We start from the raw sequence: 22394 nt of genomic DNA, 5'->3' as shown, positions 1-22394 counted from the left end.
GGAACAATTTAAGAAAATCCCACCAAAAGGACCTGAGCATGCCCTCAATATCAGGTATTTGTTTAAGTGCTTTGTTGAATTGGTGCCTAGTAGATCCTCTTGAAAAGAAAGTGATTTTCAATCTAATAAGGTTATCTTAGTGTGAACATTTTAACTACATCAATCAATATGCCCATCAGGAGTAAATGACTAATGGGATTTCTCTTTTCTTTCTTTCTTTGTTGCAAGAATGATGAATTGACTTTGCCTGTTGCTAAAGATTCTCATCTCCTTAATGCATTGCAGATATGTTTAATGGACACACGCTGTCAGGGTCTTGCAGTAACGAGTTCCAACCAAAAACATTTCCCCTTCGGATTTGGTCATCATATCCCAGTTCTGCTCTCACAGTGGAAAATTTGAAAAGGCTGGAAGAAGAACATGTGGCTTCTAAAGAAGCCTTCAAAATGCAGAGAATGCAGGATTATATTGAGCAGAGTAATCTTGCTCTTTTCTACAAAGAGACAACTAGGAGAACCAACAGAGGTTTTGTCTGTGATGTGGAGCCTGAAGAAACCTCCTTTTTTCTTCCTGCTAAACAAGCAAAAATTGCAGTTGAGTTTCCTGAAAGATCTCTGAAGAAGGAAAAGATATTGACAGGTATTTTTGAGCAATCTGTTACAGGGAAGAAGAGAGAAGAAGTCAACTGCTCTGGAGCTTTCCTAAGTTGCTGTCTGCATATCATAGGATCATAGAATGATACATCATAGAATAGTTTGGGTTGGAAGGAGCCTTAAAGATCATCTCATTCCAACCCCTCTGCCATGGGCAGGGACACCTTCCACTTGACCAGGTTGCTCAGAGCTCCATCCAACCCCGTCTTGAACAATTCCAGGGATGGAGCATCAACAGCTTCTCTGGACAACCTGTGCCAGTGTCTCACCACCCTCACAGTAAAGAATTTCCTCCTAACATCTAATATAAGTTTCTCCTCTTTCAATTTAAAACAATTGCCCCTTGTCCTGTCAGTATCTGACCATTGAAAAAGTCATTCTCCTGCTTTGTTATAAGCCTCCTTTAAGTACTGAAAGGCCTCTAATGTTGTGTCCCTGGAGCCTACTCTTTTCCATACTGAACAACCCCAACTCCGTCAGCATGTCTTCATGGGATAGAACCATCTGGTTTCATTTTGTCTGGATCAGAGTTTCTCTATTGCAAGCAAATTAGTATTAGACAGTTATGTCTCTTATAAGACTCTCCAAGCTCTGTTTACTTCAGACAGACAGATAAATAGATAGGCAGGTAGATAGATACAGATAGATATACATATCCTTCTTTTAATAGCACTCCAGAGCTCATTAAGTAACCCAGCCAGGATGGGGTCACAGCTGCCCCTGAGAGTGGGTGAGGAGGGGACAAGGGGCTTTTTCCATAAAAAGCCACTGGAAGGGGACACAGCAGCCCTGGAGAGCTGCAGCTGGTTGCCTACACAGGGAGAGTCTGCCTTTCTGCAACACAGACTGGATCACAAACTGGGGTCCAGGTGGACCCCTTGGCATTATCCTAGGTCTAAACAATTATTTTGGAGGAAAGATTGGATTTTTTCCATTAATTCTTCTAGGAACATAGTATGAGCAGGGATTCTGCCTGCTATAAGAGAGCCCCTGGCAGAGCCAGCATGGAAGAGCCTGGCTATTCCTTGAAGGAAAGGGTTACCTATTTCCTAAGGAATCATGTGTTGGTCCTCCTTGGGGGATATCAACAGAAGAGTTTTCTGCTCACTTTTGCATTTTTCTCAATGCAAATTTGCCAGCTCCTAAGAATTAGAAAAATAAACTGTTCACACACTTAATGTTTTAAAGAGCTTTCCACGTGGAAATCAAGTATTCTTATCAGGAATACATGTAAGCTGCATCCTTGAGGACAAGTCTATCCTGGCAAGAGGCTGAGAGACAGAAACCACCACAAAAGACAGGCAGCAAAGGCATGCAGAAACCTCTCTCAGTGCTATCCTATGCAGTCATTTCTTGGATTTGCATATCACAATTAAAATTCAGGTGATATATGAAGTTTGTTTCAGTAGAGAGATAGTATGTAGACACAGTAGGGTTTACCAAGGAAAGTCAAATATGGGAATGCCTCATTGGGGACCCAGTGTCAACATCTAATATGTCTTCAAGAATTTGTACACTACTGTGTAGATGGGCATTTTTTGGCTTCTTTTGATTGCTTTTAAATCTTTTTTGTCTTTCATAAGAGTGGCTTATGTAATCTGAGCAGTAACCTGCATTTCAATGCTTTTTCTGGCTCCCTGTCATAGCTATCTATACCTCTCTTTTTTACCACGTGTCTTACTCTTCCATATTTTCTTTTCCACCATCTCCTCTGCACCCATACTGCCCTTCCCAAATGCCTCCTCATCCTCCCTCTTTCCCAGGACCCCTGCGTGTCCACAGGCACCTCTCCTCTCTCCCACCTCCTTCTGCATACACCTGCCCTAAATCTCTTCCCTCTGTCCCCTCTGAGTTTTTGGAAATAAGACCCTTGGTATGGAGACACTGAGGAAGGTTGCACAAGAGCAGTGTGACCTGACAGAGCCCGTGAGACAAGGTGATGTGTCCAGCTGACCCCGTGGGTGTGGGCTGTGACAGCCCCCAACCTGCTGTGCTCAGCACAAAGGGGAAATGTGCACCCTGTGGCCACTGAGTTAAGGCAAACCTGGAGGAGAAAGGTTTCTGGCAGCAAATCCCTCATGGCACCACACCTGGCTGGGCCAAAATCACCATTTTGGGTTCACTCCTCATTCTTGCAGCATCATGACCTTCCCACAGAGGAGCACCCTAGTCCTCTTCACCCCACTGCTCCTGTGCAGCCACAGGGAAGGTGAAACACCCTTGGGAATATGCCCTTCCAAAGAGTCTTAGAGACCCAAGCTGTTTACAGAGGAAACCTGAACAGAAAGGCAAAGTAAATTAGCTTGCTACTCTTGCCTCTTCCTCTGCAAAACCTGCCCTCAGTCTCCAGCAACTTTTTTTATGGTTCATTTTCAGGAGCTTTTTCTTTGCTCTCCCTCAATTTATTATACCATTAAAACCAGTGGGGAAAAATGTTCCTCGTTAAGGTGAGAAGGTTTTATCTGAAATACAAAATAATGAAATGGTAAGAAATCTCAAGGCAGGAAAAAAACCCAACCAACCCACTGTTCTACACAAAAAGAGGATCTTTTTCTTACTTTTAAAGAAAACTCTTTCTCTCCTGTCCAGCACCAACGACATATTCTCCATCAGCTCAGCCCACAGGACCTGTGCCAAAGGAATGCAGGTAAGCAGAGTAATTGATAACATTTTTCTGTGCAATTCAGTCACGTTAGGCTGTATTTATGCCATACACAGGCAAGCAGCAGGAACACTGAGCAACTGGAAATTTACAGTGTGCCTGAGACACTCACAGCCCAGCAGCCTCTGCTGTGCCCTTGCTATTAATAAACTGCAAGTTATGCCTGTCCAAGGGATTGTCTTTGGGCCCCTCAACATCAGCTGTATTGAAAGGGATGCTGCCAGCCTCTGCAGAGGGGTTTTAAAAATTTTTTTTATTTTGCTAGACAGATAAATCTTACACAGCATCTCTCAAATCGACTGAGATGCGTGGTTTTTATTTCACAGGCTTTTCTTCCATCTGAGGAAGAACAGCAGGTCTGATTCCCCGGGCACAGTAACTCACCGCTGCGCTGCCGTTCCCAGCCCGGGTGCCGCGGCTGGCGCTCGGATTTACACGGTCTGGAGACGCGGCTCCCTGCTCCCGGCGGCGCGGCGCGCGCACAGGGACACAGCCCACCTTCCTTGCGCCGAGAAGGCAAGGAAAAGAAACTGAATAGATTGTCAAGAGGCAAACAAAGACCACATGCTTTTTCAGTCTCTTTAAACAGCACTCAGTTCGTTAATAGCAATCTTTATAGGAATGTCCAAATTATTTTTTTTAACTCCTTTCTTCCCTTGGCACCAAGGGAAAGAGATGCAAGCAGCTGTTTAGGGAAAGCTGTTACATTGCTACAGGAACACGCTGCAAGGTGTTTTTTGGATTATATTTTATAAATTACATTCATAGAAATTGTAAATATGCTATAGATTTTTAATAAATTGAAATGTCCAACGCTTATATAAATAACTGTTCTAAATAACTTTCACTCTGAAGACTGCAGATTCTATTTCTTCCCCAAATTTTGAAAATGTTATGGACTGAAGCAAAACCTCTGATGGCAAATCAAGGGAAATCAGTTTTAAAAGTTTCCTGGCTAAAGTCACTACATGAATGCAAAAAAAAAAGAAATTTTTCCCCCATTTGAAGGTTTGTGAGAGGGCAGCCTGCAGTCAGCTGCCTGCAGGGCTGGCCTGAGCTGTCCTTAAGGGCTGGCAGTGATTTGGGGCGCACACAGAGAGCTGCCCACGCATCACTGAGGCTGCACCCTTGGGCAGGCAGGTTGCTCACTCTGAGCACATCTCGTTCTCAGGCAAGAAACAGCTTGACCCAGGGAGCATCCCAAGTCTCCCACCTACAGCCTGGCCCCAGGAACAGGGATTTCCATGAGATTTGGGCTTGATACTGGCCCCAGTTAACCTGCACATAGTCCTTTACTGGGTTACTCATGTGCAAGGCAGAGATGATGGCATTTTACTGCCTCAGGAGAGCTGGCAGAGCAAACACACAATGGAAACATCCCCCTATTCCTCATAGGTTTTCATCCACAGATGCATTAATTTGTGTGTGTGCTCTGCCCAGAACCCTTTACAATTCATAGGTAACTAATAAGAAAGCAGTGATGTGTAAAGACCTTGTTGAATTACTAATGGATATAAATAAATAAATAAAATTGTAAACACCCTTCACTCCTTACCTTGAATCAGATCACAGTCGAGCCCCAAGCAAAGTTTGTTCAGTATCTTATTTTCATTTTTTTGTGGTTTGTTTTTCTCATTTGCCAAGGCCACAGGTATCTTTAAATTAGTATATCACTGGGACTGTGAAAAAAATTATCCCTACATTACACAGATAGTAGTGTCTGGACACCTTCAAAGCTCTGTGCTGTAGGCTCAGAATGATCTTGTACCTCTTTCACCTGACAGCTTCAGGTGACAGGAGAGAGTGGAAAGGTGTGTGGGAAGCCTCAGCTGCTGCTGGACATGCTGTGGAAAAAGAGGGGTGTGCCAGTAGGATCCCAGCCCAGGTGTGCAGAGAGATACCATGTTGTCATCAGAAAAGGGGTCACCTACTGCCCTTTGCAGAGCTGTGTGAGCTGAGATCAGCAGGAGGGTGATTTTAGGACTGACAAAACCTTGTTTTGTCCTGTGGCAAGAAAGCAGTGAGACCATAGAAGAGTCTGCACGGCTGCCACCAATACTCCTTGTCCATTCTGGTGTCCTTGTCCATTCTGTTACCCTTCTCCTCTGTGCTGTCCTCAACTTTGTGAGGGCAATCCTCTCCTCTGCTGCTGCAGAGCTCATTTCTCAAGGATGAGTGCCTTGCATGACCTGTGTCCTGAGCTCTGTTCCTCTCCTCTTAAGTAGGGTGCCCTCCTGGTAAGCCAGGGCACTGCTAAGCCCCTCACCTGATAGCCCAGCAGCTCAAGAGCATCCTCAAGAGTGCTCTGAGGAAATGTGACCCCAGCCCACCCTGTCAAAGAGTAGGGATTAGCTGATTTTGCTGTGGCATGCCCCTGGAGGCTGCTCTCCATCACCACCCAGGCCATGGTGCCACAGCTGAGGGATGAGAGCTGCTGAGGTGGGAGGATGCCCTGAGGTGAGCAGCACCTCCAGCCCAAGTGTGCCAGTGTGGGCTTCTCAGCCAGCAGAGGTGGCTGTGACACAGAATGGAGGAATATTCCAGTCTTCAGCTTCTTGACTTTAACAGGCCTCTTGAGGCTGATGGTTCCCTCTCTTTTTGCCTGAAAGGGGGAAGTTAATTCACTTCAAATTCACCAGTAGTTCAATGGTGCTGAAAGTCTACCATAAATGTGCAAAAATGTGGTGGTGTTCACAGGAGTCCCAGGAAGACGGAAGACACAAGGATCTGCCTCCATGTTTCAGAAGGCTGGTTTATCATTTTATGATATATATTATATCATAAAAAAAGAAGATGATATACTAAAACTATACTAAAAGAATAGAAGAAAGGATTTCATCAGAAGACTTGCAAAGAATAGAAAAAGAATGGAATGATAACAAAAGCTTGTGTCTGACCAGCGAGCCCAAGACAGCTGGACTGTGATTGGCCATTAATTAAAAAGAATCACTTGAGACCAATCACAGATCCACCTGTTGCATTCCACAGCAGCAGATAATCATTGTTTACATTTTGTTCCTGAGACTTCTCAGCTTCTCAGGAGAAGAAATCCTAAGGAAAGGATTTTTCATAAAAGATGTCTGTGACAGAAGCTCTTCCTCCCCTCCCTGCCTTATGCAGCCACCAGGTTGTGCCTCCTCCTTGCCACCAGTGAGGTGGGCTTCAAGGCCAGCATCTCCTTTTAGGCCAGCACAACTCCTCCATCTCCAGACATCCAGGTTTCAAAGGACATTTAAGGGCCTTTTGAACCATTCACAAATGTGATTCAAATCAATCTCATTGATTGCCAGGGCCTCATTAGACACCTCAGTGTTTTAGGGGTTCCTGGCCTAGGGGTTTCTCCATGAGTGAAGCACAATGTTGTCACCAGGCTGTCTCAGCCCATGAGGGTTTATGAAATGCTTAGCTGGCAAAACAAAAAGCATTAACTTCTTGGCTACAGTGTTCTGCCAAAAGATAGGCAGGTCGTGCTTCAATGCAGATGTCTCAGGGAAAAAATGTGCAGTGCATTAGAGAGCTGTGACTCATAGAATAATTATCCTTGTTTCTCATAGTTTATTAATAATTTAAACCCAATCTTGATGTTATTGATCTATCATTGAATTGGAGATTTATTTCAGATCTGTAGTCACTGAAGCAGTAAATTTAATCCCCCTTCCCTCCCGCCCTTCCATCCACTAAACTCACTTTATAACTAAAACATGATGTTTAGGCTGTTTCAGTAATAGCACAGGAGAATGAGAGCTCAGAGGCAGTGGGTGGCAGGAGCAGCCTTAAGCCCACATAATACCAAGGGAGGGCATATAAGGTTCTGGGTTTAATACATCATTTTGACCAAATCATCCTTTTCACATGGTCTCAGGGATGTCAAAAGGATCAGAAGCTACTTGCTAGCATGTGCATCACAGCCAGATCCTGGACCAATTTTGCCTGTTTTCATCTAGATTTGATTACCCATGGTTGGCCATGAGTTTTGCAGGCACCACCCCAGCTGTGAATCCCACTCATACTCTTTGTCACAGATACGAGCTCGCTGAGGTAAAAGTGCCTGCAACACGTGGGCTGTCGCAGGGCACATAAACTCTTGGGCCTGATAATAATCTTACTTAAACTGGCAAAAAACCTGAAGCAGCTGCCTGGGTGTCCCAGGAGCATCGTGAGTGTAAAATCCATTTATGTGTGTGAAGGATCAAGCCTAGAGAACTCTAATGTGGAGACTCCTACAGCAGTGCTCACTGGGCTGTGCCATGCGTCTGCTGAATTCAATAATACAGCAGCAAGACTTGGCCTTTTAAAAGGAGCCAGGAATAGAAAGCAGCATCCTTTATGGCTGTAATGTGCCCAGAAGAGGGATTTTTGTAGGCAAATGAAATACATTTTTTATTAGACCAATTGTAGTGTGCCGTTGGGTAGGAAAATACGTTCTTGGCTGTACCAACACCATCTCAGGTCTGGAAGAAAACAAATGTGCCCAAATGTGTGTCTGTTCTTTTCCATCTATATTAATGGATACAATTAAATGTATTTCCATCCTCTGCCAGCCTATCCTTACTGCTGATGTTAGACCCTGCAGCTGGAACCACAACAAGTGGGGTCTCTTGGCTACCATTGGGGTCCCTGCAGCTGTAGAAATGTGTGACATGGCCAAGCTGTCACAGCCTTGCTCCAAAACTCAAACCTGATGGGTGTCACAGAACAGAGAGGATATGTGGGTGTGGTTAGTGCTGCATGCACCCAGAAGTGTGTGCTTTTAGTGTGTCTGGTGTTTCTTGCCCAAGTAGGAGACATTCCTAGTGAAGAACAGCAGAAAAACAAGGCACAACAAACTCCATGTAGTTTATATTTTCCAGAGGTATCATTTTAATGAAATAGTCACAAAACTCAGCTTTCCTTGGTTTGGATTTGGGGGAGTTTTTTGTTTCAGTTTATGTTAGCTAAGCCTGGAATAAGACCAGGGAAATGCTGCTATTTCTTTAGTACTGCAGGACAAGGCATGGTACCAGCAGTAGCACATCAGGGTGGAGCTGGGTGTTGCAGGGCTGCTGGGAAGAGAACAAGCCCAGGGAAGTCCCTGTCTGGAAATGCTGCTGGATGGCAGGGGCCCTGTGTCACTGGTCCCACCTGCACTGATGGGACCATTGTCACTGCAGGTAACAGCTCCTGCAGGGCCCAGGCTCAGGGGCATTACACCTTTCTCTTCTCTGAGGCCTGAGAGCCTTCTTTGGTAAGTTTTCACCTGAAGCCATGAATTCCTGGGAATTGGGACTTTCCTGCAGTTGGAAAGGAGTGAGCTCTCTTCCTGCCTGTCCTTGGTGAAGCAGGTGCAGGGAGAAATCACAGGCACAGATACCCATCACCAGGGCAAGGCTGCTCTGAGCACCTGCCTGTGATGGAGCAGATTTGGTGCCTCTCTAAACACACAACCCCAGCTCCCAGTTTAGCCCCACACCAGGCAGTTAGGAGGGTGTTGTAAATGCATGGCAAGCCCTGTGGCAGGGAAGAACAATGAATCAATTCCATGTTCTCAGAAGGCTAATTTATTACTTTATTATATTACTATACTATATTAAAAAATACTATACTATACTGAAGAATACAGAAGAAATACTGAATGCTAAAAAGATAATAATGAAAACTTGTGACTCTTTTCCAGAGTCCCAACACAGCTTGTCCCTAACTGGCCAATGAGTCAAAACAATTCACACTGGAGTCCAATCAAGCAATCACCTTGGGTAAACAATCTCCAAACACATTCCACATGAGCACCACACAGGAGAAGCAAATGAGATAAGAATTGTTTTTCTTTTCTCTGAGGCCTCTCTCTGCCTTTCAGGAGAAAAACTCTGGGCAAAGGAATCATGTTCAGGAAATGTGAGTGCCACAGGAGGGTGTTTTAGTACTGAGCAGCCAAGTAGTGAAGCTGAGCACCACTTCAGGGCTTGGGCCCTCCAGAAACTGCCATTTAACATGTCTAGGTCTCACTGCACCCTGGTGAGGTGAGGAAATGCCTTTTGCTGCCCTTTTAAGGTGAGTTGTGAGAGAGCTGCGTCCACCTCTCTCTCTCCCCAGGCTTTGTGCCTCCTCTCTGATTTGCTTGCTGGAGGTGTCTGCTTCTTGCTGCTGACAACATTAGGCTCCTAATCCAGGTTAAGTCACTCAGAGCGCTGACCTTGGGCCCTGGTTCAGCTCACACAGGAGGTGTTTGTCTTCTTGGGCTGCCAGTGCACATTGCTGGGTCGTGTTGAGCTTCTCCTCTCAGCCAACACCCCAAGTCCCCTCAGGGCTGTGCTCAGCCCACGTTCTGCCCACCCTGTGTTTGCCCTTAGGGCTGCCCTGACCTGTGTGTGGGACTTGCACTGGCCTTGTTGAACTGATGCAGTTTCACATGGAGCCACCACTCAAGCCTGTCCAGGTCCCTCTGGATGTCATTTGTCAGGTAGAGAGTGGCTGTCCAAAGCAGAGGATGTGCACTGGGGTGAAGTCTGCTCCAGCATATTCCAGAACAAATACCAGGCAGCAGGAGAGACACAACAGTAGAGTCCCTGCCTGTGCCACTTCTCTTTGCCCACCCCAAACCTCTCAGTCTCCCATCACTGGGGTGCAACAGCTTGGAATCTGCAGAGGGAGAATTCCTGGAAATCTGGCTGTATGCCTTGCCCTGCCCTGCAGCTTGTCCCAGCAGCCCTACTTTTGCTTGCCAGGCATTTGTATAAATAGGATTAACATCCACAGTTACAGTTAGCTAGGTTGCAAATTACACAGGCTATCAAGGCTAGTGCTTCAGGGCATACACTGATTACCATCAGAGGGGCAAAAATGAGTTTTTCCAATAACAGAATATTGTGTGATTGACTGGGAACATTACAGGGCAGAGTGGATTAGCCTTTGCCATCAGTATCAGTTAGATGTCATTACCACTTCAAAGCACCAGCCCGTTCAGCAGCGTGGAAGGCAGCTGGCTCTCCAGGAGCAGGGCGGCTTGTTAAACCCGACACAGATTTTGGAGCTGTTTGTGAGATGTGCCTGCAGCAGGCTGTGCTCCCTGTGCTGGGCTGTGCACCTTCAGCTGCCCAGAGGAGCCTGCCTGCTTCCCCTTTGCCTCCTGGGTTTCCTGGCTCTGGTGGGAGCACGGGCTGGCAGCAGATTAGGGCAGCAGGAGGCTGGGAGGAACCTTAAGTTACAGGTCTGCTGACCCCATCCTCATGGTGTGTCCAGAGGAGCTGAGGTCCCTGTTAGATTTCTATTATGGATGAGCAGCTTTGCCCACTTCCACGTCATCTCATTTCCTTCATCTTGGCAGCAAATTATTGTCTCATTTGAATGGAAGAGCTAGAACTGACAGCAAATCTAAAATAAGAAACATAATTAGCAGCAAAACTTTTAATTCTCCTTTCTAAGCCATTTCTAAATGTGTTAGTGCTTATTTATTGGACCTGGCTTGGCATTTAGACAGCTCCTTTTAGTGCTAATAGGGCTGATTGCCGGGTTGAACACTATGGCTTTGGCTGCTCAGTATTCAGAGATGCCAAGTTCCCTCCACACAGAAATGCCCACCTTTTTTCACAGGAAATGTGTTTTATTCAGCACGAATATATTAAAATAAGGTTGCCACAGGAGCCATGCAGGAGGTGTGTGGCTGTGGCATGCCAGGGCTCGTCCTTTCAGGGGCTAAAATCTCCCTCCCGCAGGGGCAGGACAGTGCCAGCCTTTGTGATGGCAGCTGGGCTGGGCTTTGCTCCACATCACCGGCTTGGCTCTGGTGCCAGGGGACACCCGGGGGGGGGCAGGACCCCCGAGAGTGATCCATGGGGACATCTGAAGAGGGGGATTAGGGCAGAGGGTAAACAACCAGGGAAGAGGAGAAAGAGGAAGCTACCTGGTTTCCCCAGGTTACAGTCAAGATCTGGGTTTTCCTACCCTTGCCCACTTGCATTTCACACTGAAGTCCAAGACTCTTGTCTTCTATCCAGAGCCAAGCAGAGCAGGGTCTCCTTCTTAATAGAAATCTGGGGGCAAGAAATGTGGGTGGGAATTTTTTTCCCTGTAACAGTCATTATTAGAGTAGCTCCTTCAGTGTGTGTAATGGACCTTTTTGTGCTCCCTCTCCTGCAGATCAATCAAGAGGACAGATGTCTGATTGTCCTCCTGTTCCAATGTATATCATCATTACTCCTTTGGAGGGGCTGCAAAATAGCACAGGTGTCAATAAAAACAGAATTTGGGCTTTCATTTACTTTCATTTAGGCTTTATGGGTGAAAATGGTGGGTTTTCAGAAAATAAGCCTCACCTTCACATTACTGAGCATGGGATGTCAACACAAGGCTGCTTGGGTGAGGCAGCAGCCTCCAGAAATGGGGTGGGCTCCTAAAATCTGAGTGTGTCAAGCCAGCCTGGCTAGCTAAGCTTTGCCAGTGGCTAGCCAAGAGCAGTGAGATTACCCTGATCTGGGGAACAGAGATTCTTGAGCTCAGGAATTTCTCCCTGGGGTGATTATCTTGTAATAGCCACCATCCCTCATTCTCATTTCTAGCTGGGAAGGAGGTGCACTGTGACTTTACTGGTTTGTGGCCACCAGCTTGCAAACTGCCAAGGCATGGCTTTTAAGGCAGCCTTGGAAAAGTGCACAGGAGCACAAATGTCCCTGTCATTAAGGCACTGAGGCTTCAACCAGAAGGGTCACTTGCATATTGTGTCAGCGCAGCATCCGAGTGTTTGTTTTTAATTTACTGGGGAAAAATTTAGCAAATCACTCAGATTTGGATTGACCATTAGAGCCACTGCTGCACTTCTTTCCCCTCCATCTCTTGTTGCTCATACCCAGGCATTCTCTTTCAGTGATGCCTTGGAAAAATAAACCCAGGGTGACCCAGCCAGACAAAGTGAGATGCACATGAGAGGTCTGCATGGAGAACAAGGCTGCATTCCCATCCCTTGGTTACCTGTTGCATTCCAGAGCAACTTGGCCTCCAACTGAGAAGCCTTGTCCATGCAGGTGAAGAACTTTTCTTTGGGAGCTAAAGGAAAATGGAATGCACCTGCCTGTGGGTCTTGGTGGAAGACTTTTAAAGGTGAGAATTGTGCCTGATGTGGGAAGACAGGCAGGAGCACCAGACACCTCAGGTTTCATTTCAGCCATTCCCTTTGGTGAGATACATGGCCTGGTGTGAAATGCAGGACAGAGGGATGACTGAAAATGGCCAGCTCCCAAAATACACCTGGCCCAGCATTCTGCCCTGGATGAGACCCAGCAGATGTTCAGGTGGTAATACAAAAATAGAGCAAACCTTTGCTTTTCTTCCCAGAATACTTTCCATTTCCCCAGTGGTCAGTGACTCAAGAACCTCCTGAACTGCAGATGCCATCTCTGCATTTAACAGCCCTTGATGGATTCCTCTTCTATCGATCAGCCTGCACCTTATTGAACCAACACAAACTTTAAACATCCACTGAACCCTATGGCAAGGAGTGCCACAGCTAAAAATCTCCTCTGTTTATTTTGAAGTTGTCACTTGATAGTTTTCTGTGATGTTCACTCTCTTCCTTTGAAGGGCACTGAATAATATGAACAGCTGTTCCCCAGTCACATCGCTCTTCCTTTCACAAAACTCAGTCATATTTCTCCTTCAGTCATTTTTCCTCCAAGATAAAAAGTCTTAATCTATTCAGTCATTCCCTGAATGGAGGCCCTTTTGTGCTTTTGATCATCTTCAATTGCCTTCCTCTGTAACTTTTCTATTTCTTCTGTATCATATTTGAGATCAGTGAATCAGGACTGCACAATGGCATTCAAGAGAAGGGAGTCCATGGAGTTATACAGCAGCATAATGATTTCCCCTGTTTTGCTCTCTTCTCCTTTCCTAACAATTCCTGTTTTCTGTTTGCTTTTTTGATTGCTACTGAGTCTTGAGCTGACATTTACATAGAGTTATCTGTTATACCCTGGGGATTTTGCTCCCAAGTGGAAATAGCCAGCTTGGAGCCCATTATTTATTTGTATGTAAAGCTAGGATTGTCTTCTCCCATGCACATCACTTTACATTTATCTACATCAGATTTTATCTGTGATTTTATTACCCTTTCATTCAGTGCCACCGGGTCTTTCTGAAACTATTCACAGTCAGCCCTTTGCCACATCCACCCTTAACATCATCAGCAAATTTCTCCTCTCCCTGCTTGCTGCTATTTTGACATTATTTCTGTATATTTAGACATGGATATTTCTCTGAATATTTAGAAAGCATGGGACAATGTTCTGGCTAATTTAACAGCTTACTCTCTCAAATTTGAAGTGCCAGCTCCCAGGGAAAGGGGGAGAAATGGCACTTCCCAAGCTCTTGGGGTGTCACTGGAGAGCAGCTGGGGATAAATGGCATTGTGCCCAGGCTGCACTTCTAGCTCTCCCCTTGCACAGATGGGATGGGGGGATGGCACTTGCTGGGATGTCTGTCTGTCTGTCCTGTACCAAACCAGCCTGAGATGGGCCCAGCCCAAGGAGGTCAGCAGAAGCCCTGGGGCCCCAGGAAAGGGTTCAGAGAGGAAGCAATGGATGGCAAAGCCTTTTTCTGGGAAAACCTTTGCACACAAAGTTGTGCTGAAAGAAAAGGAGCTAACTGGAAACTCCTCCTCACAAAAAGCTTGTCCAAGGGAGGCCAAGGCCAGAGTCAGACAAGGAGCCTCCCTCCACAGGAGGAGATAACAAGGATGATGGAACAGCCACTGCCCTCTGCCCCAGCAAGGTGAGACCCAGTTCTGGCTGTTTGGTGAGAACAAACCAGGAATGACAGTGAGGAGCACTTTCCCAGCAGTGTGTTTTCCCTGGGAAGCATTGCCTGGCAGGGGATCAGGGCTGGGTAGCAGCACCAGGAGCTCTTCTTTCTGCTGGAGGTGTCCTTGTTTGGGGGAAGAGGCTGGACAGCTGCCGCTGCCATTTGTAGGCAAAAGGAGCCAGACTGAGCCTCTGTCCAGCACCACAGGGGAGCATGAAATTTATCCACCTAGAGGAAAAAACAGGAGAGGGTTCCTCATCCCTATCCAGGGGCACTACTCAGGGCCACAGGGTCACACAGAATATGTTGTCTTCTCCTCTCTGGTCCTGGTAAATTGGTGTTGCAGCCTCTAGAGCCAGGCAGTGAAGGATTTGCCAGCTCTTTGGTGAGATGCCTTTCAGAAAAGCCATGTGCTTTCAGAAAAATGCTCTGTGGAAGTGATTTGAGGCTCCCACACCTGCAAGGGGAAAAGAGAAGTGTCTTTTCTCTGATGACAGAGAAAAAATTGCTTCAAAGGGCAGAGGCTCTCCCCTTTTAAGAGACTTAAGCTTGACCATCAGAAAACCAGAACCCTTTTGATGACAAAAGAAAAGAGCAGGCATCAGTGACTCAAGCACAAAGTGCTTCTTGAGCTGTGGGAATATTTTTGTCTCCTGGCAAAAAGATGTGTGTGCACATTAAAAAAAGGACCAAGTGGTTCCACAGATCCAGGGAGCAAAACAGAAATTCAAGAGAAATCCAGGGTCAGACCCACTGACATTGCAGCCCCCAAGCCCCTGCCCATCCGGGTGTGCTCAGCCACCAAGGCAGAATCCTCATTTCCACCCCAGCCTGGCAGCTCTGGCCGTGCCACTGCCCACGCCAGGGGCTGAAGCTGAGAACCAGCAAGGGACCAGGGCTCCTCCAGAGTTGTGGGGCTCTTAGATGTTGGTTTTTCTGGGTCTGGATTGAAGGCACTTGAGACAGTAATTTGTGTTTGGACTCAGGTGTTTATTATTTCTGATCAGTAAAACAGTCCCACTACTGTGAGTTCGGCAGCTTTTCATTAGAAGTCACAAAATGGCCAACAATCTCTTGTTACACGGTCCTTTAAGACTAAATTTAAGAACTGACACCTAGATTATTTTCCCTTTTAACCCGATAGCTGATCCCAAAGACCCCCTCGTGTGGACTTTCCCTCCCAATTGCAAAATGCCACCCAAACTCCTGGAGAAAAAGGAAGAAGAAGCATGAAGAAGAAACTTAAGATGACATTTTTTGTTTTCTATTTTGTTTCCATCCACAATATACTAAAAATCCTAAAACCTAAATTTCTCACCTAGTGATACATTTATGTTACTTTTTATAATTTATTTTACATTTTTGTGGATTTTAGTTTATTTTGAAGTCTAGGAAGCTTTCTCTATGAATGAGGGTTAAAATCAGTGCTCCTCTGGGGGTCAGGACACCCCAGAGCAGACAGAGAAATATTTCTGGTGTTCTGGGTTTCCACACAGAGTGGCTGAGGATGTCAGCAGTGCCTTCACCTCTTGTTTAGGGGTGAGGTTTGGGCTGGGAACTGTGAGGTGTGCCCAGTGCCAGCTCAGCACTGGTGAACCACACCAGCACGGCTCTCACCTCTGCACAGCCCAGCTGCTCTGACAGTGGGTGTAAAATCAGCCCCTCTGGCTCCTGTTACAAACTTTGCACTTCATCCAGGTCAGAACTGGAGGGGCTTTGCTAGTCTCTGTCAATGGGAGGTGTTGGAGAGGAATGAGCAATAAATAACAACTCTTCTCACCACCAGGAAGGCAGATGTGGGTACTGGCAGAGCACAGCTTCTGAACAAGCAGCAGTGGCAGCAGCCTGTGTAACTCAGCCAGCACAAGACCACAATGCCTGCAAATAAAGCTGGAGTAAGATGCAAAATGCACAGATGCCATTCATTGGTTCTGGTGGCACCAGGGTTTGTGCTGTCAGCCCACCCAGCCCTGAGCACAGCTGGTTGGCAGATAAGAAAAGCCCATCTGGAAAGAAACCTGGGGAAAGATGGGCTGGATTTAGGTGACAGGCCTGATCACAGTCCTGTGAGGGCACCAGAATGGCTGCTATAAATACTACAGAGGGAAAAGGCCCTTAAGGCCTGCAGGGCCTTTGAGCCATTATCACAGAATCACAGAACGGCAGCGTGGTTTGGGGTGGAAGGGACACTGGTGATCATGTAATTCCAATCATCTAGTTCCATCCCTTCACCATGGGCAGGGACACCTTCCACCAGATCAGGCTGCTCACAGCCCCATCCAGCCCGGTCTTGAGCATTTCCAGGGGTGGGGCATCCACAGCTTCTCTGGACAATGTGTTCCAAGCGCTTCACCACCCTCACAGTAAAGAATTGCTTCCTAATACCCAATCCAAAGTCTCTGACAATTTAAAGCCGTTCCCCCTTGTTGTATCACTACATGCCTCTGCCAAAAGTTCCTCTCCAGCTCTCCTGAGCCCCCTTTAGGCGCTGGAAGGTGCCGTAAGGTGTCCCTGGAGCCTTCTCTTCCCCAGGTTCTCTCAGCCTGTCTTCACAGGAGAGATGTCCCAGCCCTCTGACCACCTTTGTGGCATTTCTCTGGGAAAGATCCATGTCTTCCCTGCTCTGGGGAGCCCAGAGCTGATGCAGCCCTGCAGGTGGGGTCTCACCAGAGCAGAGCAGAGGGGCAGAATCCCCTCCCTCACCCTGCTGCTCCCACTGCTTTGGATGCAGCCCAGAGCAGGTTTGGCTCTCTGGGCAGCAGGTGCCCATTGCTGGGCCTTGCTGAGCTTCTTGTCAGCCAACACCCCCAGGTCCTTCTCCTTAGGGCTGCTCACAATCCACTCTCTGCCTGGGAAACCCCCAGTCAGGAAGGAGGAGACTGGCTGTGAATGTTGCCATTGCAATGCTTTGCAAGTGCAGGCTATTTTACTTTCCAAAATGCAAATTTTCCAATTTCCCTTGAAGACTCTTCATATTAATGCTGTCTTAAAAAGTGAGTGTGCCTTGACTTCCAATGTAGTTTCTCAGGGTTTTCTTTTTAAAGAAGAGACAGGAGCTGCTTTTTAAAAAATTGTTTATAAAGTTTTAAGCCTTTTAAAAATGCATAAAGCCTTTTTTTTCTCTTTTTCCCCCCACTTTCTCAGTGATTCACAGGATGTTAAAAGAAGGCCAAATTCCCAAGTTGTCCACATTTTCATATGAAAAACAGCTACAACTTTCCATTGAGCTCTTAAGAAGGAAGTGTAAACATGTCAGCTGTGTTTGTGTGGGAGCACAGATAATTAAATATAACCTACATTTCCTGCATTATATATATATATATATATATATATATATATATATGTGTATATGTATGTATGTATATGCTTTTATGAGACAGTCTAGACAATACAGTAGCTGATCAGAAATAGCTGATCAGGAGATGTGAGTCTGCCCATACTGTGTGAGCATGGCTGTAGCACAAGCTTCATCCTGGCCAAAAGGGAGAGTGGCCATCCCATGGCAGAGGCAGGGAAACAGACTCTGCCCACCTCCACACCATCCCCCTCTCCTGCCCTCCAAACCAGGCTGCTCCACTCAAGCTGCCCAGCAGGAGCGTCAGGGCCGGGCTCCTCAGCCAGGAATCACAAGGACAGTGGTCCTGGTCCCAGGCCATCAATTTCCCAGCATGGGCCCTGAGTGAGGACATCACCCCTGTGCCCAGCAAGGGATGGGGTATCCTGGGACATCCCCTCCAAGCCAGCTGCCAAGGGAAGCAGCACCCCAGGCCCTGCTGTTCCAGCTCCTGTGAGCTTGGAAGGGCAAGCAAGGACTGAGTTCTGCCCAGTGAGGAGGGGCTGGAAGGGATCTCCCTGACAGCTCAGGCCCCTGCAGCATGGCTCCTCTGTTCCCTGCCTGCCTCTCCTCTCCCTCCCCCAGCCAGACAGCCTTGCAGTTTCTGCCAGCATGCAAGAAAATTACCTGTGATTTATCACACAATCAGTGATTTTGTTGGCTTTTTTATTTTGGACATATAAGCACGTTATACTGCTCTCCCACACTGAAATATAGGGGTAGCAAATCTGCCTGCCTGGGACTGTCTGTCTTTTCAGCCTCATAAAAAGCCTGGAAAATGAAAGCAGGAGCAAAATTGTCAGTTTGTTGCTTTTTTTGTTCCCCTCTATCCCTTACAAGCAGGAAGGAATTTTTAGCTATCCTGCAGAGCCAAACCTGCACCTCCAGGTTATTAAACTGGTGCCAGAGCTACAGCTGGAGTCTCCCACTTCAAAATGCCTCCACCTGGGAGCTGCTGTGGACGAGTCCCTCAAGTCCCTGCCACAGCCCCAGCCCCAGCCCAGTCCCTCTCTGCAAGTGAGAATTGGCTGCTGCGTTAACAATGACCTCTCTGCTCCCCCTCCCCTAGCTGCTCTCCATTCTTCCCAAAGAAGCAGGTGGTAATGCTGCTTGTTTCTATCAGAAAATATTAAGCCCTGCTCCCTTGTAATGCTGGGAGCCAAGCCCTTAGCAAAGAAATGTTTCTATGCTCCTTGTCAGTACCTTGCAGGATAAATTACTTTTGTGTCTGATGAAAAGAGAGCCCTTAGCAAATTATATCATCAGAGAGCAGCTAATAACAGAGTGAGTGACCTTTGTACATGGAATGTGAAAACACAGAAGTGAAGGATGAGTTTTTTCCTCAGTTATTTGAAATGGTTTAATTAAACAGTAAGCAAATAAACAAAAATACCAAAGGCGAGGTAGAAAGCACAGAGTGTGATGGTCTTGCAGAGCTCTGGGGTTGGTACCAGTGGAGGGGGAAGAAGCCCTGGGGCACCACATCCCCATCCCGTCTGTCCAGGCAGGCATCCCCACCACATTCCATGTGGAGCCCGAGGTGGCCACAATGGAAAAGTGTGGGCTTGTTACCTGCACCTGGGAGGGGCAGCAGCAATAGAGCTGGTTAGCTTCAGGTCAGCATTGCTGTTGGACTGTTTCTCATTTCCAGTGAGTGTTCCTCACTAAAAGAACGACTAAGGTGACCAATTTCTTGCAGTCTAAGTTGTTATATGAGGTGATGATGACTTTAGTAAAAGCTGCAAGCATCTGAGCCATCAAATAATAATTTTTGATTTTTAGATGTTTTAATCTAAAAAATAGATTTTTTAATCCCATTCCCTGTCTCCAAAGTTTCCCTTCAGAAAGCACATATCTGGGGGAATCACTAAATCCCATCTCAATTTTACAAGTCCTCCTTGTGCTGAGGGTAATTAATGGACATCTTAAATGTCTAAGCAGCTCTTACAAATCATTTTAGATGGCTTTTGCAATAATGCCTCCATTAGACTGCTGCAGTGCTGCCTGCAGACACACTGGTGTTCCCTCCATCACAGGGCAGCCAGGTGGGACAGCCTGACACCAGGGGGACCCTGAGCAGCACCAAAGCACCCCTGACCTGCCACCAGCCTCTCACAGCATGCACGCCCCCACCAGTGTCAGCCACACGCTGCCTGCTGCCTCACCTTCACGCCTTCAGTTTCAGCTTTCATATTTTTCATGTTCTGTACTGCATTAGTACATAACTCTGAACTTCATGTGAAGTGCTGGCAAGTTCTCTTCACAGTTTAGTAAGACAAAACAATCCTTATCCAGCCTGAGAACCAGGGCACCATTGCAGCTTCAGGCCCAAAAAGTGTAAACAACAGCAAACTGAGGAGAGCAGTCTGGGAGGATGGGACTGCATAACCTGAAGCTGTAACTGGACAATTAACCCCAATATGCAAATGGACCAGAACTTATAAAAGTGTGAAAATTTGTGGCCCAGTGTCCACCTTGGGTGGAGGCACAGCCAGGCTCTTGCACTGCCCAAGGTGTATCCTTTGAGGGCCTTTTAATAAATCCCTACTTTATTCCTTTAACTCTGTCTAGTCTCTGTTCTAGGCAGCCTCTCAAGGCATCAACCTCCGAGCTGGGGCTGGCTCCTGCAACACACCCAGCCTCACCCAGCACCTGCAGATGAAGGGCAGTGTTAAGTGAACACTCTGATATTTGTGAATAGAATGTGATAGTTTTAATGGGAGGAAAAGAGAAAACTGACAGCTTGTCCTGCTTATGGACCGGCTCAGGCTTGCCCGTGGCTGGTGCTGTAACACATCACAGATGCAAAGTTAGATTTTCTTTTCTTCCTGTTGTTTTCTCTGAGCTGCAGCACAAGGTAACACTGAGGGACACCAAGCCACTCTTGCAGCCTGGTGAGAAGCAACTTCTTCATGCTTGGGCAGGAAAAACTCAATGCAACACATGCTGTGAAGGATAAAAGCTACCCATGTGCCACAGCTGGGGGATGGGCCAGCACCCAGACTTGTCTACCCGGGCTGTGATGAGAGGGAGAGCATCAATTTGTATTTGTATGAATAAATATGGGCTGTTTTCCCTCACATGCTGCCTTTCCATCTCCTCTGTAGTTTGGCAGGGCCATTTCCCATACCCAGTCCCACACACAACCATACACACATGCATGGAAGAGCTCTTTTTAGGGACTTGCAGCTGTAGGCATGCAACAGGAAGAGAGGGACTGCGGAAGGATGACTGGGGTAAAAAATAACGGTGTGGAAGTTGCTGCAGAAAATCCAGCTGCTACTCCCTGCATGGAGCATGGTCCCATGAGCACATCCCACCTTCCATACAACACAGTACAGCTAAGGGAAGTGGAGTGGGGACACCACAGCCAGGCTCTGTTGGAACCCCTGCATAGAGGGGAACTCAGTGGTACTTTCCAGCTGATAAGCCCCTGAAAACAGCAGCTGAAAACCAAGGGAGATAAGGGAAGAGATGTCCTGCTGTTGAATCAGCAACCATGGTGAAATCACTCTCCTTGGATTGGCACATGTCCCCATCACATGGGTCTCAGCTTTTTTGGGGTGTTGGCGGACCAATCAAACAAAAAAGGGTTTGAGTTAATCTCCCTTTCTCATATGACAGGGACTTAGACACAGCCCATACTCCAGCCAAGGGGTTTTTCTGCCCTTCAGGGGCTCATGGTTCTCCAAAGGGCCATCCAATTTCCGTAGTGTTCTGTAGCATTTACCAAAGGACAAAAACTTACCAAAACACAGCTCCTGACTTGATGCATCAGGTCCCAGAAGCAACTCTTGAATTGAAAAAATGGAAGTTTGGTCCAATTGCAGACAAAATGTGGTACCTGGGACCAGGAAGTTGTTGGGTCTAAATTCACCCAGCTGTGTATTTCTCCCTCTCCAGGGCCACCCTGGACCCACATACTGGGACCTACTTGGGGAGGGAAGGAGCCACCAGAAGCACTGATCTGACCTGACTTCAGCCAGCACTCTCACAGGCCTTCTTTCCAGTCCATCACCATGGAACAGAAAGGCCACATCACCATCAAGGTTCAAGCTGACCTACTGTCCCTCAGGCACAACAATCCCGTTTCAACATGGGGTCCCAGCTCCTGGTGAGCACTTGCTGTGCTATCCCTGCCTGACTGGCTTCTGCCTACCAGCTCCTCGGAAAGCAGGAAGGAAACCATCCAGTGGAGATAAACCTGGGACTGCTGCACGGGACTGGTCACATATTTTCATGCAGAAAAATCACTTGTTTTGTTCAAAACCAAATTTCCTGTCAGTGTGACTCTTAATGAAATTTCCTCCTGGGAAAGCTTTAAGAGGAGTTGAGATGCTGTCATTGAAGGGTAACAAGAGGACTCACAAATCCATCTTGAACCACTGTTTCTTTTCAAAGCATTAATATTAAATGTCAATATAAGCACAAAGCTTCTGATTTTATCTAAACAGCATTCCACTTAACATGAAACAAGCACGTGGGGAGAAGAACACCAAAATCCTTTGGTATTTTTTGTCACCCACTCAGGTTTCCCATCTCTAACCCTTAGCGGTGGAAATGCTGCTCTGGCCAGGGTTGAGCCCTGCACGGTGCCAGTGTGACTGTCCCAGCCTACTGGTGTGTAGCCCTGTCCCTTACTAGAGGCAAACACAACTGCTCAGCACTGAAATCACGTCTTGCCCATGCTTGGTAGGGGGCTGAGGCCTCGGGGGAAGGATTCAAGTTGTCTTCTCTGGTGCAGGCACAGACCAAATGTTGCCAGCCCTCACAGCAATGCCTGGTGAGTGGTCACAGCTCATCGCTAATGGAACCAACCTCTGCAGCGGCTGCTCAGGAGGGTGGCAGCGAGCCAAGGCCCCAGGCGTGCAGAACCATAAAGCTCTGGCCACTGCTCTTTGTCTCCCAAAATTCAGACTTCTTCTCACGGCCATCTGCTCTGTTAGATAAGAAAGTCATCTTCCTTGTCCCACTACTC

The 22394-nt window shown here is 47.0% G+C and overlaps 1 long non-coding RNA gene across 1 annotated transcript; it reads right to left on the bottom strand.

Annotated features, from left to right (window-relative positions):
• Positions 1 to 2548: 2548 nt before the first annotated feature.
• On the bottom strand, positions 2549 to 5022 carry LOC135453697 (uncharacterized). The gene is made up of 4 exons (XR_010441932.1): positions 4871 to 5022; positions 3700 to 3817; positions 3212 to 3281; positions 2549 to 3115 (listed from the first exon to the last, which is right to left on the bottom strand). It is a non-coding gene; the product is annotated as an uncharacterized LOC135453697 (long non-coding RNA).
• Positions 5023 to 22394: the final 17372 nt, after the last annotated feature.

The sequence above is a fragment of the Zonotrichia leucophrys genome, chromosome 1 (assembly GCF_028769735.1).
Source record: "Zonotrichia leucophrys gambelii isolate GWCS_2022_RI chromosome 1, RI_Zleu_2.0, whole genome shotgun sequence".
Taxonomy (NCBI): Eukaryota; Metazoa; Chordata; class Aves; order Passeriformes; family Passerellidae; genus Zonotrichia; species Zonotrichia leucophrys.
This window is presented reverse-complemented; position numbering and strand designations above follow the sequence as displayed.